The following is an 18233-nucleotide window of genomic DNA, read 5'->3' on the forward strand; positions in this document are numbered from 1 at the left end:
AGCTGTGCTGACAGCTCAGAGTTGGAGCCTGCTTCAGATTCTGTGTCTCCCTCTCTCTCTGTCCCGCCCCCCTCCACGCCACTCGCGGCATGTCTCTCTCTCTCTCTCAAAAATAAATAAACATTATATTTTTAATAGCAAAATAAAACTATATTTACCATTACTGAGTTAAATATCAAGAGCTAAGTGATTGGAGAGTTGTTTTCTGGTGTACTGGTTTCAGGAACAGCAAGATTTGGGGCAGACAAATTTTTTTTTGTTCCCCTCCTAATACCTTTTAGTGCCTTCTGATGTCTCAAAATATGTTTAAGTATTAATTTGATAAAATTTCACACTAACTTAAAGTCTTTAATTACACCTTGCTTTTTAACCCTATTCAGAGATTAGATGTATAGTCAGAAACTGAAACTGCATCCAGCCTACAATTTCAATTGTGTGTATTTGTGGAGTATTATATTCTGTTGTGCTTTTTTACTTCATAGACATTATGTTTTAGGGCACTATTAATTAACAGAAAAAATTAATGAGAAGTACAATGAGTTCCCATATATCTGCTCTTCCCCATATAGAATTTCCCATTATTGTACCTTCCCTTCATGTAGTACATTTGTTTTGATTAATAAACCAATTTTGATACATTATTTTTTTTAATTTTAACATTTTTAAATGGAAGATAATTGACATATAATAATATATTAGTTTAAAGTATACAGCATAATGATTTGGTATTTGTACACATTGCAAAATAATCACCACAAAAAGTATAGTTAACATCCATCACCTTACATAGTAACAAAAAATATATATATTGTGATTAAGAACTTTTAAGATTTACTCTCTCAGCATTATTAACTATAGTCACCATACTGTACATTACATCCCCATGAGTTATTTATTTTATAATTGGAAATTTGAACTTTTTGCTCCCCTTCATCCATTTTTCCTACCCTGTCATCCAGTCCCCACCGCTGGCAACTAGCAACTCTGTTCTCTGCAACTATGAGCTTCCATTTTTTTATTGTTTATTTTACTTTAGATTCCACATATAAGTGAGATCAAATAGTATTTGCCTTTCTCTGACTTATTTCACTTAACATTATGCCCTCAAAGTCTATCCTTGTCACAAATAACAAGATTTCATTCTTTGTTTCTGGCTGAATTGATATATTATCACTAAATAAAATCCATAGGTTACCTTTGGTTTACTTTTCATTTTTTACATTCTATGGGTTTTGCAAAATGATGATATACATCCACCATTGCAGTATTACACAAAAAAGTTTCATTGTCCTAAAATTCCCCTTTTTCCCATCTATTCATCCTTTCCTCACAGAACCCCCTCCAACCACTGATATTTTTACTATCTCCAAAGTGTTGCCTTTTCCAGAATGTCATATAGTTAGAATTATACAATATACAATATACAGCATTTTCATACTGGTTTCTAATACTAAGATATATGCATTTACGTTTCCTACAAGTTGTTTTGTTCTTTTGGAGCTCATTTCTTTTTATCACTAACGAATATTCCATTGTATAGGTGAGCTGTAGTTTGTTTATCCACTCACTTTCAATTTTCTGGTAGTTTCATGGCATGGCAGATAGGAGGCATTTTTGAGAGTGGCCCAAATAGGCCCAGAATTATAGTTGGTTTGATGAAAGAACAGAATAGAATAATATAATATGCTTTGAAAATAAGCATCATATATAACATATGTTTATATTTGTTCATTTTATACTTATGTTTTTTAAAAGCATCCATTTATATGGATCCATCATCAATTAGTATACTTGATAATACATTAAATATTTCATTTTTAAGTTATTGAAATGATACAATAATATGATGTAATGTTATGATGATACAATGTTAAGATGTAGATATGGTTTTTAAAGATTCATTTCCTTTTTTTTAAGTTTATTTAGTTTTTAGAAACAAAGAGAATGTGAGTGATGGAGGGTCAGAGAGAAAGAGAGACTGAGAAATCCAAGCAGGCTCCACAGTATCAGCAAACAGTTCTATACAAAGCTCCATCTCACAAACCATGAGATCATGACCTGAGCCAAAATCAAGAGTTGGATACTTAATTGACTGAACCACTCAGGCATCCGTAAAGATGTATTTCTAATAAACAAACTGATTCTCTAAATTATGGTTTTTGAAAAAAGATACTCATGAAACACCAAAAAATATAAATGTGAATAATAACAGAGATCCTTCTCTGAGGAAAGATAAGTACTCCAGTCATAATCAAAATAATTTTTGTAAAATATCAGTAAATGGGGTATCTATGGGAACTGGCTTAAAAAGTTATAATAGAAACCTTTTTATTCTTCCCATTATGAAAGGTATAAGGAAATAAAGATACAAAAATACCATTAAATTTTTGCCTAGAACTGTCTGAATCTAAAGTGGTTCAGGATATGTGGATGGTGTAAAATGTCTATTATCACCTAGGTTATCCTGGGTCCATTTTCACAATCTTTCAAATCAGAGAAAGCAGTGGAAGCTCTCTTTCAGATTCGGTAGAGAATAATTTCATCAACATCAATCTTTTTTTTTTTTTTTTTTTTACAAATAGTTTATTGTCAAATTAGTTTCCACATATTTCATTATGGGTAAACCATGATTACTAACAGATATATAATTTGAACCTTTATCCAATAAAAACTATATGTTATGTATATGTTAGTTTCACATCTCCCCCTTGTTTTGACTTAGGATAGATAATTCTGACGGGATTGGTGGGGGTGAATAGAGTTAAGGAAAGACAGTGTTGTCCTAAAACGATAAATTACTAGTATAATGAAAGCCTTACTCACTTCCTCCTAAATTTCTATTGTTATTTAAACAGATGACAAGAATCCATATCTAAAACTGGCTTTGTCACCTCATTCTAACTAACCTAAAAATTTTTTTTCTACACGTAGAACTGTAGTTTTTCCTATAGTGTAGCAATTGAAAATTCTAGTTGTTGAATTTCTCTTGAAAACTAGAATATCATTGTTATTTCAGCTATTTTAGGCTTGTATAATATATAAAATAACAGAATATAAAACATGGGAGGATTGTTATTTTATATTATCATCTGAAAAACTAATGAATACAAATACTTTTGATAGGGCTTTACCATTAGAAAAGAACTGGTTATCTATATATTTTAACATCTATATATTACCTATATTATTGTTATATATTATAATATATAAGTATATATACCAGTTATAATATATTATATATAGAGAGAGTACATATGAAAACATTTATATGTAGCCATGGAAGACTACTGCCTGCATAATTTGGTTTGAAGAAACTGAGAATTGAACTCTGGTGAAAATATTTCTCAATTCTATTTGTCACATAAGCAAATGATAGAGTTTCATTAGAAATCAGGATATATTATTATATTTTATGACATTAACTTTTTTTTCATGTTTTTTAATTTATTTCTGAGAGAAAGAGAGAGACAGCGTGAGGAGGGGAGGGTCAGAGAGAGAGGGAGACACAAAATCTGAAGCAGACTACAGGCTCTGAGCTAGCTGCCAACACAGAGCCTGACACAGGGCTCGAACCCATGAGACATGTGATCATGACCTGAGCCGAAATTGGACGCTTAACCGACTGAGCCACCCAGGTGCCCCTATTTTCAATGGGTTTCCTGTAAAATATAACTATCTTTGAGTGAAGTATCTGATTACACTCATGATAATGAAAAATTGTCCTAATTGCAGATTATTTGTTAAATGAAACATAATTCTGTCTGATAAATATAAGTAATGACTTAAGGGTTTATTGGACAGCTCATAGGCTCTCCAGGAAGACAAGAGAAGTTGGCTTGAATACTTGATAGTCCAGAAGAATAATCCCAGTCAAGTATAGGAATGGTTAGGGAAAATCTTACTGCCACTGCTACCAGGCACAGACACTGTGGACTATGCTGACCTCATCATTCTCTTGAACCAGATACCCCCATATGAACCTGTTGCCACTGATAATCCTATAAACTGGATATGGATTCTACTGATTCCATGAACCTCACCATAAATCCCACATGACCATTGCTATTTATTTTATTTGGTTCTGTCTCAGTGTCTGGAATAGGTGCCTGGGATTGATGGGTCTGGTTTGCAAGAAAGTGCACACACTTTCTGCAAGACAGATTTGGAAAGCAAGAATCTGAAAATACAAAATTCTGCTGTTTAAAGCAGGGACATTTTCATAGCAGAAAAGATTCCTCAAACACATATATGGCATTAATTTACTGAGGAGCTAAAAGTAATAATAAAAACCTTCAACAACAACACTTTTGGCTGTCCAATATCAGTATGATTATCTCTTCACTTATCTTCATTTCTAAAATAACTCTCCCCAAATTAACCATTTTCCCAACATAATATAATTATATTTTGTACAGTCAAATACACTTTAACATTCCCATGAAAAAGCTTAAACTAAATTGTAATGAATTATAGCATACAAATTTAAGGCCATAAAGACCATACTCATTCAATCATATGCATTAAAATCTTATTCTGTCAAAATTCTCATTTTGATAGTACCAATTAAACACACCCTTTATCAACAGCAGAAAAAAGAAATATATAATGAAAGGAAATTATATATATTGTACACATATGCATATGCCAGAGCAAGTAAGGAAATATGGATAGATGCTAGAGTACCCATTTTTCAACTTGTCAATAAATCACAGTTGTTTTGACAAATTCTCTATTTCATAATCATACCATGTGTCCAGTAACTTCAGCAAGCAACTTAAATGTTAACAGTTCCTGCCCTGTAAGGTAATCCATATCTTCATTTTTAGGGGATCTGAGTCTTTGTTGGTCCTACCTATGTAAAATACTGTGTTTCTCCTTAAGGTATACTGATATAACGTCACAATTCTCAATTTGTATTAACCAAGAAACCAGACTCAGAGTTCAGAATTCAAGTGAAATTCTTTAGCTTTAAATTAAATTATTCAAGAAGTTGAGGATTGATAAGAGAAGAAATAACTATCAGTAATAAGTGTGGTATTAAGTGAGCTACCGTAAAATGCTATTCAGGCTTCGTCTTTTAGGAAAATTCTGGGAAAGAGTGCAAATGCACATTCCTATTTTATTTATTCTACTTATGGGATAAGCATCATTGGTTGAGTGCTACTCAAGGATGCTAAAATCAGCCTGCTTCCAGCACTGTGTAGCTTTTTCAAAATCCAAGATAAAAGGACCTTCAATATCAGGGATATAGATACTACCTAGTGGAAACCACCTGGAGCATGTAAAAGGTGCAAGCACGGCACGCTACACTATGGTGTGCTCATGGGTTGAACTTATTTTCCTTCTCATTTCTACTGAAACAGACAATACAGAGTGCATCACTGCATCCACAATGAATACTGATGCTGTCACTCAAACAGCTACAACTGCAGTTATAGGACCTGGATATAGCCTCATTGCGGTCTTTGATTCCTCATATTATTAGACACTAATTCAAGTCCATGGTATATGTGATTGACCAGTGAAGCCTAGATCATGGACCTCACTGCATATGGAAAGGAGACTAAAATAGGAAATATCAGGAATTTTCATATTTTTATATGATGCTGGAAAAAACTCAAAAAAAAATGTAAGAGGAGATACTACAACTGATACCACAGAAATACAAAGGCTCATTGGAGACTACTATGAACAACCATATGCCAACAAATAGGCAAATAGACAAATTCTTTGAAACATATAACCTACTAAGACTGAATCATGAACAAAAAATCGGTTCAACCAGTAATGAATAAGGAGATTAAATCAGGCCTTAAAATCACTATTCACTTATCTCCATATTCATCTTTTATTCTCCTCTCAGCCATAAATTATTCTTCTCATAAAATTGGAGTTTCTAAAATACAAATGTGATGAAAGACTTTCCCATGCATCAATGATTCAATGACTACAAAGTTCCAATACAGTCTAGAACCTCCTCAGTGTGTATGGGAGAACAGAGAATCCCCAGACAGTTCCAAGGTCTCCAGACACTCTTTCTCATTCTTTCTTTTCTTTCTCCTGGATCTTATCATCTACCTAAAAATATATGTCATTTCTGAGGGAAAATTTCTGTGGTCATATCCTTTAAATTTATTTTCCCATAATATCTTGAATTTTCTAACAGTATCAAAATATAATTTTTTCAAATCATGATTTTAATTTTTTCAATTTTTTTTTAATTTTTGAGACAGAGATAGAGAGAGAAAGAGAGAGAAAGAAAGAAAAAGAGAGAGAGAGAGAGAGAACACAAACAGGGGAGGACCTGAGAGAGAGAGGGAGACATAGAATCCCAAACAGATTCCAGGCTCTGAGCTGTCAGCACAGAGCCTTACAAGGGGCTCATGAGCTGTGAGGTCATGACCTGAGATGAAGTAGGATGGTTAACCAACTGAGCCACTCAGGCACCCCTCAAGTCATGATTTTAATGTTATTTATTTTCTATTTATTTTATCTGAACCATTTAAACTCCACATTTGAGGACAGTTTCTCTTTTATTTAATACTTAGTCTCAAGTACCTAACAGGTTTCTCTTCATTTGTTGTGTTAAATATATCCTAGGAGGAAGGAGAAAACTTTAAATGTATATTAAAAAGTTATGGTATATTGCAATTTATGTCTTAGAGATTTCTCTCACGCTGATACCTAGTAACAGTGAATCTTAAGTCTGATAGGTGTTTTATGAGGCCTGTGGGGTTATCTAGGTGATATGGTGGCTCAGACCAGGGGAGTGACAGGGGAATTGAGAGGATTGGACAGATCCCATAAATATTTAAGTGGTAAATTGGTAAGACAGAATAAGAGTTGATGCATGGAATAAGGTAAAAGGAGACGGTCAGCTTGAAAAAATTGACTTTACTGGATTGATAAACTCAGTTGGACAGTGATGACATTAAGTTGGAAAACAGAGATAATAGAAATATTTTCTTTGCCCTTATGCTGCACAGAATTAGACATTCTAGAAAGAATTCTAATGCCATGTTTTATTCTTTAAAGTTTTAAAATGTCCAAGTAGTTTTTAGAATTATATACAATAAATAATCTACATCTCACCAATTAAGGCAAGCAGATTTTTAGAGCATATTTTATTTTATTTTTATTGAACAGTAGGAGCGCCCCAGTGACTCAGTCAGTTAAGCGTCTGACTTCGGCTCAGGTTGTGCTCTCACAGCCCATGAGTTTGAGCCCTGCACAGGGCTCTGTGCTGACAGATCAGAGCCTGAAGCCTACTTCGAATTCTGTCTCCCACTCTCTCTGCCCCTCCACTGCTTGCATTCTGTCTCTCTCTCAAAAATAAATAAACATTAAAAAATTTTTAAATAATAATATATTAAATAGGAATAATACTCTCTCAAAGAAAATTACTATATGCTCAAGACTGTTCTGGGAAAAGTTATAATTTGAAGGGTAACTAATCACAATTTTGAATTTTACCTTTCCTATGCTTAAATATAACTTACAGTCATAAATAACAATGAGGTATTGTTATAATATTCATCATGAAGAAAGATATTTATACCCTCCCCAAATTTTTCTAAAATATTCTATGTTCTTGTGTTTTTACCACTCAGGTTGCCTATTTAAAATGGCAAATGGAGATTCAAATAGTGACACTATGCTGCCACCCAATGGAAGATATGGGAAATTATCTGTTTTAAATGTACTTCAGTGATGCTTATATCACATTAAATAAGAACAGTCCTGTGACATTTGGGATATTTTTCTATTAAAAGAGAATCCACAATGTACAAAGGTGTGCATCAATATATGTTAAACATTTCTTCAGTTGTAATTAAACCTGTCTTATGGCTTCCTATCTGCTCCATGGCCCAACTCTAGTTTTATTTTGCAGAAGCATATATATTCAGGAAATGAAAATTTGATGTTAGCTATAAACCAATACATAAATTTATTATATATTTAAATTCAGTAAAACAAATGACAATCTTTAACCACACCTTGGTATATAAGTATAGTGTGCAGAGGGAAGAAAAAAATAAAGTGATTCAATATGGAAAATGGGGCGGGGGTTTGCATATAGTATATTAATTTAAGATAGAGGTGTAGACTTCATCTAAATTTTGTTACAACTCTGAGGCTTATCAAAGGTGAATTTTGAAATTTAAGTATTTTATCTTAGATTCTATTTAAAATGGAAATAATATAATTTATATCACAGGACTTTTGCAAGGATTAAATTAAGTAATATCTGAAGAGTAATTGCATATATTAGTCATAGAACACATCAAAAAAATATCTAGCAATAAGATTTTCTGAACAGTAAAAACATCCTCACAAATTTTATAATGCTTTAAAGACATAAACACCACAATCAACAGTGGAGTTCCGTAGTTGACACATATTTATACCTGAAGTCAAATAAGCTTTTGATATTCTGATTAGAATGCATCACTAATAAAAATCAATTAAAATCAGGTTTAATAGATACATTAAAACCTACTTGTAAGTAAGGCTTGCTTTTGCTTCTACTGCAGTAATGATGATGGTAAATATAAGCATGGTGTTTTTGTCGACTTGAGTGGATAAACTCAAGTATTTAATTTTAATAATTGTCCAACTTTTATTTCTTTACACCTTGATAAAATGACCATCTCTAATGGTTCTGATTGCTGTCAAAATTTATGACCTTTCTAGTGTTTTGCAAAGTTTGGTCTGAAAGTCACTCACTGATAGTTCATGCTTACAATATTTCATCATGTTATATTAGTTTTCTATTGATGGTATAATAAATTATCATAAACTTAGTTGCTGACATACACACACATTTATTATCTTGTAGTTCTATAGGCCAGAAGTCTGATGCAAGTCTCCCTGGATTAAAATCAAGCTGTTTGCAGGACTGCCTTTAACGCTGGAGGCTTTAGAATAAAATCTTTTTTTTATTTTGTTTTTTGTTTTTCCCCTTTGCCAGCTTCCATAGGCAGCTTGATTCCTCACTTGTAGCCTCTCTATATTTAAAATCAACACCACTGCATCTCTCTGACCATTCTTTTGTGGTCACATTTCCCTCCATCTCTCTCACTTGCTTGTCTCTTCCACTTCTATGAAACCTAGTGCTTTCACAGGACACACCCACATATCTCCTTAAATTAATCAAATCTACAAAGTCTCCTATACTATGTAAGATAATATTCATCAGTCTGGGGATTAGTACACATACTTATTTGGAAACATGATTCCATCATATCTGTCAGTGCTATCAAGTGGTTTGGCAGTTTTGTTTTTTAAAACAATGTTTTCTTTTGACATGTATTTCACAATTTTGAAATGTTGAGTCATCATTATTTTTATAGAAATCACATTACAGTCTTAATCATTACTTTTGAAATTAATGTTAATGAAAAATGAGATGAGAAATTTATATTTCTTGATTCACAATCAAGCTGCAAATACAACAAACAAAAACAGCATTTTGGATATTAACTTACACAAATGACCATTTAAGACAGAAACACATATATGTGTAATAATACAGTCCAAACATGGAAGGAAACAAGTCTGCTTTGAGGTCTATGAGGAGGATATGTTGGTCAATAAACCTTACACATGAAGAAAAATGCATACATCAAGCCAGGTATGTCTCTTTATTTTGAAAGTTGTGCTATACTACTAAAGCCTTTTAAAGATCAGATTACATTGGAAACTTCTCTATTTTTCTATAAAATTCAGTATTATTCTCAAGAATTATAAAACAGTAAACTGCATAACAAATATGAAGATAAAAATTAAATTCAACCAGACTTTGATGTTATACCAAATGGTATTTATCAAACATTTGCCTGACTGCGCAAAGTATGGATAATAGATAGTTATTACTGAGGAAAATAATAAAAAGAAACTCTATATTGATCTGCATAGACATCAATGTTACATGGTTCTCTTAGAACAGTGCTCACTAAGAGTATGTTAGGCCACCACATCAAATCACCTGAAGTTGCTGAACAGGAGCTGAGTCAGAATTTGTGCAGACCCAAGGTTCTTAAAAATCTGCAGTTTGAGAAATATTATCTTTTTTTAGTTTGACTGATTGATTGATTGATTTCTGAGAGAGAAGGCAAGGAGGATCAGAGAGAGAGAGAATCCCAAGGAGGCTCCACCCTGTCAGCACAGAACCAGATGTGGGGGCTTGAACTCAATGACTGTGATATCATACCCTGAGCTGAAACCAAGAGTCGGACACTTAACCTACTGAGCAACCCAGGCACCCTGAGAAACACTGTCTTATGCTATATATGACAATATGTCATATGCTAAACATAACATATAACACATGGGATAGTAGGAGATTGTTAGGTATGAAATGTGAATTGTCATTAAAATTAAGATGGCTGCTACAATTCTGAGAATCCTTTATGTAGTAAGAAAATCTTTTTTTTTTTTCCTTCCTTGAGAGAGAGAGAGAAGTTGCAAGTGAGGGGCAGAGAAAGAGAGAGAATCCCAGGAGGGGCAGAGAGAGAGATAGAGGGAGAGGAAGAGAGAAGGAGGGCTCATCGGAGGCAGTGTGCATGTTCACCGCAAGCATGGCTCAGGTACACACAATGTGGGACCTGAACTCAAGAACTGTGAGATCATGACTTGAGCTGAAGTCAGATGCGTAATGACTGAGCTACCCAGGCACTCTGTAGTGAAAAACTCTTAAAGATCAGAGTTGTTTTTTTCCATTTTTTTCTTTAACATTTACCTAACTTCTTTAAAATAGCAGAATGAAAAAGTTTAGTGTAACTGAATGAGTAAATAGGTTATTAGTAAACATTCAGAAATATAAAAAGTGAGATAAAATTTTAAAAATAAATTTTTTCTTTGAATTATTTGAGACTAAGAACTTATGTGTATGATATTATAAAAACACTTTATTTTCACATAATGCACTGATTATGAATTTTTCTAATAGCATTGTAAGGGAAACATATTCAGTGTATATGGTCATTATAATACAATTTACAGAAATCAAAAAGAACACCTCTATAGATTCTAATATGTTAAAATAATTTTTAAAAATATATTATGAATAGCTTTATGCTACAGAATAAGACAAATGAGATGAAATCAACAAATTCCTAGAAAGACAAAAATCACCAAAACTGAATTAAGAATCTATCAAATTTGTAGTCAAGGTGAACTAATTAAAAATCTTTCCATAAATAAAACTGAATTAACTTTATCAAACACTTTAGAAAAGATATCCTAATCCTATGCTGACTTTCCAACTCTTTTTATTACCTCAACATGGATATAAAATAAAGACAAAAAAAGAAAGAAAAAAGAAGAAAACTACAAAATAATATCTTTCATGAACATACACACATATTTTTTAAAATATTAACAAATTAAATCTGAAAACATATAGAAACCTTTATACACCATGACCAAGTGGTGTTTATCTAAGGAAAATTCAGTAGTTTAAAATCCAGAAATCAATGAACATAAAAAACTTTATCTACTTCTATGTATAATAGGATAGAAAGACAAAACAAGCAAACAAATCTAAAAATTTACACATGATAATCTCAATAAATGCAGGAAAAACATTTCACAAAATGCAACATCCATTTCTTTTATAAGCTTTTAGAAAACTACCAATAAAATTGAATTTCTTCAAACTAGTAATAGACAGTTACAAAACACCTACAGCTAACATCATAATTAATAATAAGTGAGTGCTTCTCCCTACATTCACAATAAGACAATGATACATACCTCTTCTTAACAGCCTCTATTCAACAAAGTACTAGAAGAGTCTAGCTAGTCAAAGTAAGAAAAAAAAATACATAAAGATATAAAATAATGAATACAACTGTCCTCATTTGTTGAAAACCCCAAAAAGAAGCTGGCAATAATACAAAACAAAACAAACAATAGACAACAAGAAATTCTGAACAGCTGGAAGTACGGCTTTTCACAACTTCATTTTCTATTCTCTCAGCATGTTAATTATACTTCTTTGTTGTTATTAGCGTTTACCTGATGTTGACAATATAATTTACAATTAACGTAAATCTCCTTTCAAATAGCACTGCAAGACTTCATGTGTAGTACACACACCTTATAACAGAATATTCCCAAATTCTCCCACCTGTCTCTCACAACTTATCTGTCATTTAGTTCTATTTATCTACATACTATAACCGCCTAATACATTGTTACTATTATTACTTTAAATAAAATCTTAGCTGTTAGATAAATTTAAAAAGGAGAAAATAAAATATTTTAATTTATCTATAATTAATCCCTTTATAATACTACTATTTTCTTAGATATACCCATATTTCTGAACTGTATCATTTGCCTTTCCCCTAAATAACTTCTTTTAACATATCCCTCATACAGCTCTACTAAAAAAAGTTTTCAATTTTTATTTTTCTTAATATTTGTTCTTTTTTAAAGGATAATTTCACTAGATACAGACTTTCAGGCTGGCTTTTATTTTCTTCTTTTAACATTTAACATTTTCACTATACTTTTATCTTTTTTCAAGAGTATTAGTCCATACTATGTATCATAAGGTTGAGTTGCTAGCAAAGTGGAAGAATAAATATTTTTTGTAAGGGTTTTAATCTCAATGAATACTGAAGATGTGTTTATCTAAAACTAATAAAATTTTCATAATTTATTCTTAAATAAAGACTTTATGCTGAATTATTCATGCCAATCAATTCTAGTTTTAGGGAAGAGAACAAAACACTCATTGTTTAAAATAAATGAAAATATTTTCTATTCAAAATTAAATAAAAATACTACAAGCCCTCTGGAGAGATACTTATATTTAAGTTTTCAAAGTGACCTACTTTAACCAGTTATAATTATTTCAATAATTTTTCTATTCAATTTATGAAATGAAGGATTTGCTTTTTAATGGGTAACCTGCATTCTATTAAAGATTGAAAGCAATGCCTATAGCTTAGTTATTCTTCACTGAAGCAAACTCTTTTTTGGACTTCAATGCTTATCATACAGTTAAAATGCACATTTCAGGAAATTAACTTCAGGCTTGAAAGACAAGAGGCACACATACATCCAATATGGTTACAACATAAAAAAATAATGCAACTTTGATTTCTAAAGTACTAAATGTCATGTTCTGGAACTCCTTTGAGATAATGTAAGTTAGAGCCTAATTTTCAATGAAACCTATATGGAAATAATAAGCACAAAATAACAGATCCAGTATGTGTGTTTGATGTAATTAGAATGCTAATAGGAAATGCTTCAGTGAACAAAAGTCAAGAGTCCACATTAAATTTAAACTCAAGCACTGTGAACAATGAAGATTTTTGAAATGCTTTATAAGAAAAAAGAACTATATTTTCTTACTCAAATGTTTTTATGTCTGAAGTAGTTAAATCACATACTTACATAAATGAAGATTTGATAGCATGTCATTTTTTTTTTTTCTTATCAAGTCGGCTGTGTGAATAAGTAATGGTCTCAGAAAAGTAATATGTTTTCTTTTGGAGTTCAGTTCAGTGTTCTTTGAGTTCTCTTTTGGTGCAGTTTTGACTTTATGAAAAGCAGGATATTAAGCTTGAATCTCTGAGCCCTTGTTTTCTCCTCTGTAAAATGAAGATGATACTTAGCTTGGTATCAATACATAGGTAATTGCTTTCAGCATGAATAATATATGTAATGGAACAATCCAATCTATTTATAATACGAAATGGATGATGGTAAGTTCCAAAACTTAGATTTAAGTGAAATACTAGTAAACAACTTCACACACGCACACACACACACACACACACATCACACACACACACATTCTTACAATATGCTTTCCTTCAGTAGGCTTTAAAAAACAACAGAATTACCTGAAATAGCATATTTATCTCAGTCAAGGTCTCTTCAAGAATAGAGTTTTACAAATGAATTATCTTAAAGGATGATGATTGTTTCAATAATGTAGGAAAACAACAAAGTTTAATATAAATTAATACAATAATTAGTTTGCTATTTTACATAATTTGCTAAAAAAATAAAGTTTCAATAGATAAAGATGAGTATATAGCTATTTAATGCCAAAGTAGATATTTAAACACAGGTATTCTTATCTCTAAGATCAACATGTGTATATTTTGTTTTGATTTCCAGTAGAGCATCCCAGTCCAAAAATAAGTTGCTTTTTTTTTTTTAACATTTTGGTGTTCTTGCCAAGTCTTGAAAGGTTACTTAATTCCGCAAGAAGTTCTAGTTCTGCATTTCCTTTCTCAGGATAATAAAGAATTTGATGGATGCCTGGATTTTCTCTTAAGTGCATGTAAGGATATATAAGGTTATTTAGAGAAAATTTCAAATTAGCAGTCTTCCTTATTTTTTCATCACCCTGGCCCCATGTGGAAGCTTAAAATAGCAATTTCTAATTTAAACTATGATTGACATTGTTTTTAAAAACTGTAATAAATATACAAAATTTGAACTTCTTGGGGTCAGTGAGGTATTTGAGTTCAAATATCACTTTGCAGATGGCTTGCTACTTGACTGATTAGTTATAAGTAACATGTTTCTACTGTATATCCAAGAAGTTAACTACCTTTATGCATCAAACGCTTACTTAGCTCTCATTGCTGATCTTTTATCCTTGGAAATTATGAAAAAGCAGAATGGTCTCAAGTAATCTGATTTGTAAATTAGAGATTGCTAAACAAAGAAGTTATGAACTTTTGAGGAATCTTAATTACCAAGGACAGAATGTAACACCAAAAAGTAAATGTAGTCCTAGGACAGAAGATCACACCCTGAACAAAATGTTTATTATTACTGCAACCTTTCGACTTACTATTACTTTTCCAAGCAAATTTTATTCTAAGAGATGTAAGGGAATCCAAGAATGAAATCTGTTTGTCAGATATGTTTATTGGTCAGCATAATACTTTTTTTAAATGTTGTTATTTATTTCTTTTGAGATTAAGAGAGACAGAGTGCAAGCAGAGGAAAGGTCTCGAGAGAGAGAGAGATACAGAATGAGAAACAGGCTCCAGGCCCTGAGCTGTCAGCACAGAGTCCAACATGGGGCCTTAAGTCCTGAACCCTGAGACAAAGTTGGAAGCTCAATCGACTTAGCCACGCAGGTGCCCCTGGCCAGCATAATATTTTAACAAATAAGTCAACATCTCAAATCTTGGAGGGGCACCTGTCTGGCTCAGTCAATAGAGCATGCAACTCTTGACTAGGGGTTGTAAATTTCAGCCCCATGTTGGGTTTAGAGGTTACTTAAAAATAAAATATTTAAAAAATAAAATAAAATATTGGAGACAAAATCCAGAATTGATGAATTACCTATTTTTAAAATAGAATAAGAGGGAGGGACTAAAAGGGTGACATAAAAGGCTCTTGAACAGTCCCCCGACCCCCAAGAATGAACTGAATGTACAGCTTCACAGGGAGCAATTTGAAATCCGGTAACTGGATGAAGGAGTCCTTCCCATTAGGCAAATGAGAATATACCCACTAGACAAGAGGTAGGAAAGGTTAACCATAACCCCCACCCAGACACAGCGCCATAAAATGAGTAGGGAATGCCCAACTCTCAGCTTCTTCCTGGGAAGCAAAATGTTTGAAACACACAGCTAGTGCCCCAATTTGTAAGACTTTCATTTGAGGGATGAGACCCCAAAATGCCATGCTGTGAAAGACAACATGGAGGCCACTGATAAGTTGCACAGCACTCTACCCTCTCCTTTCTGTTTAAAAATCTGTCTGGGGGTGGAGGGCAGAGCCTGGGCAGCTCAGTCCCTTAGGCTTCTGACTCTTGGTTCCGGTCAGGTCATGATCTCACGGTTCCTGAGTTGGGGCCCCATGTTAGCTCTGTGCTAACAGTGCAGAGCCTGCTTGGGTTTCTCTCGCTCACGCTCTCTCTCAGGCCCTCGCCAGCGCTCTCTCTCTCTCTCTCTCTCTCTCTCAAAATAATTAACTAACCCTCCCCCTCCGTTAAACCCCACAAAACTTCTAAGTTGGGGTGGGGGGGTTAGGAACGAAAGGTGGCTTAGTTGTTTAAATCTCTGACTTTTCATCTCAGCCCAAGTCTTGATCTCAGGGTCATGAGTTTAAGCCTGGAGCTGGGCGTGAAGCCAGCTTTAAAAATAAACAAAAACAAACAAATATCTGTTTTACAAACCCTCTGTGTGACAGGTTTAGTTGCAGTAAACTCGGGAGGTGGAGCAGTCCATTCTCCCTGAAACTCGTCCTTTTCTTTTTTTTTTTAATTTTAATGTTTTTATTTATTTCTGAGAGAGAGAGCGAGCGTGAGCAGGGGAGGGTCAGAGAGAGGGAGACACAGACTCTGAAACAGGCTCCAGGCTCTGAGCTGGCAGTCAGCACAGAGCCCGACGCGGGGCTCGAACCCACAAACTGTGAGATCATGACCTGAGCCGAAATCAGACGGTTAGCCAACTAAGCCACCCAGGCGCCCCAAAACTCGTCCTTTTCACAGCCCTTTTACCTGGGTCCTGCTTTTCCTTTGCGAGCCTCTCAGGATTTACTGCAAAGGAAAATCAGGCGTGTCTTCCGTGGGGGCCCGTGGGAGACGGTGCTGCGCATGCGCACAATTTCGGAGGCGGCCTCCCTCAGGCGCCGGGGCTCTCCTTACACAGGGGAGCTGCGCTCAGATAACGCGGAGTCCCCGTTACACAGAGCAGGGATAGGCGGGCTAACGTAAGAAGCCCCTCTGAGAGGATAGCGGTCGGTCCTTAGAGTGGTTACCGCCAGAAGTCACAGCACGGGAGGCTCCTTGAATCTGGTTACCGAAGTTTCCAGAAGCGAAGCAGCGAAATGACAGGCGTGGCTCCCGCGAGAGCCGCAAAGGCCAGCTCACCTCGCTGGCAAGTGTTCGAGAACACGACGCGAGCATCAGCCAGTTTCCAGCAACAGCGGTGGCTCCACTTGCCAGCACGGACTGCCCTCAGGTTCTCTTCAGATTTACAATATAGATGCCGTTACTTTTACTTTTGTAGATGATTGTTCCGTTTTGGAGTTAAGGTTGTGTTATACCCACATCGCAGTATCCTCACCGACCAGAGACCACCTGGGGGACCGAGTCACGCATGCAAAGGCAAAGGGCTTTATTACGGGCTCGAGCTCGGGCTCCCAGACTTCACCTGCGCCGTGGATCCGTGCTGAGAGCCCCGAGCAAGGGCAGAGTAGGGTTTTTATGGGGTTTGTGACGGGGGAGTTACAGAAGTTGTGACGTGGGAACAGTGATCCAACCATAATTATACAACATCACTGACAGCGGGTTTGACCATACACATTGTCTAGAGTATTCGTTACTTTTGGCGAGACCCAGTTACAACATTTAGAGTGCTTTTAAATTCAACCAATTACAGAGCGAGCCTGGGGTCTTGTTTGGCGCCTAATGGGTTAACTTTAACAGTAGGTAACAGAGTTGTATCTATAGTTGCTGGCCTTTCTTGACTGGGTGTTGCAAGGGTAGTGTGGTGGAGTGATGTGGTGGGCGGTTTCTCTGGCCTTGGGCAATGTGTAGCTGCCTGATACTTCCAGGGAAACTGAAACTTAGGCCTTCTAGCTTAGAGGGGAAACTTAAAACCTGTTATGGGGTCAGTCTGGTTTAAACTTGTGCCCTTACAGTTGGGGCTCCGTAAGTGGGTGTCTGCTGCAAGAAACGTGAGGACATCCTCCATTTACAGATATTAAGGACTCCAGCCGGTGTAAAAGTTTCTCTGTAAGTTAGGACTAGTGCCCAAAACAACTCCATACAGACCCTGTACTACCCATGATAGGTTGTTGCTTTCTGGTTACCACAAGGCTTACATAAAACTTAAATGCCTAAAGTCTTGACATTTAATAAAACCCTCTAGAGGAATGCTGGCAATTCAGGAGCAGGCAAAGGTCTGTTTTTGGAACTTCTATTGCGTTTCATAATTGTTAAAATATTCTCTTGTATTTTTATACTGTAGGCCATTCCCAAGCTCCTTAAGCTATTATAATATGCATGTGATGAGGGCATCATTATTATCCCTGCTATAGAAAAGAATATTCAAAGGGTAATGGTCAGTTCAAGGTTATAGAACAGAACTAGCAAGAGCCAGAAATAGGACACAAATCTCCCAAGTTATAATTTGGTATGTTTTGGACTAATAAAGCCCGCCTAATAATAAATGCAATAGTGATAAGTGCTGTACGGTATAAAAATCTACCGGAGAAGTACTGTGTGCATGCATGTG

General features: G+C 34.6%; 1 long non-coding RNA gene across 1 annotated transcript in view; it reads right to left on the bottom strand.

Moving 5' to 3' along the window:
* The window catches only part of LOC120242497, an 82205-nt gene extending 65113 nt beyond the window's left edge, over positions 1 to 17092 (bottom strand). The window contains exons 1-2 of the long non-coding RNA XR_005531095.1: positions 16493 to 17092; positions 13414 to 13610 (exon numbers count right to left, since the gene is read on the bottom strand). This is a non-coding gene — a long non-coding RNA (uncharacterized LOC120242497). The remainder of the gene's footprint in view (positions 1 to 13413; positions 13611 to 16492) is intronic.
* Between the last annotated feature and the right edge of the window lie 1141 nt (positions 17093 to 18233).

This window comes from Hyaena hyaena, unplaced genomic scaffold (genome assembly GCF_003009895.1).
Source record: "Hyaena hyaena isolate Hyena2069 unplaced genomic scaffold, ASM300989v1 scaffold_309, whole genome shotgun sequence".
In the NCBI taxonomy this organism is placed as follows: domain Eukaryota; kingdom Metazoa; phylum Chordata; class Mammalia; order Carnivora; family Hyaenidae; genus Hyaena; species Hyaena hyaena.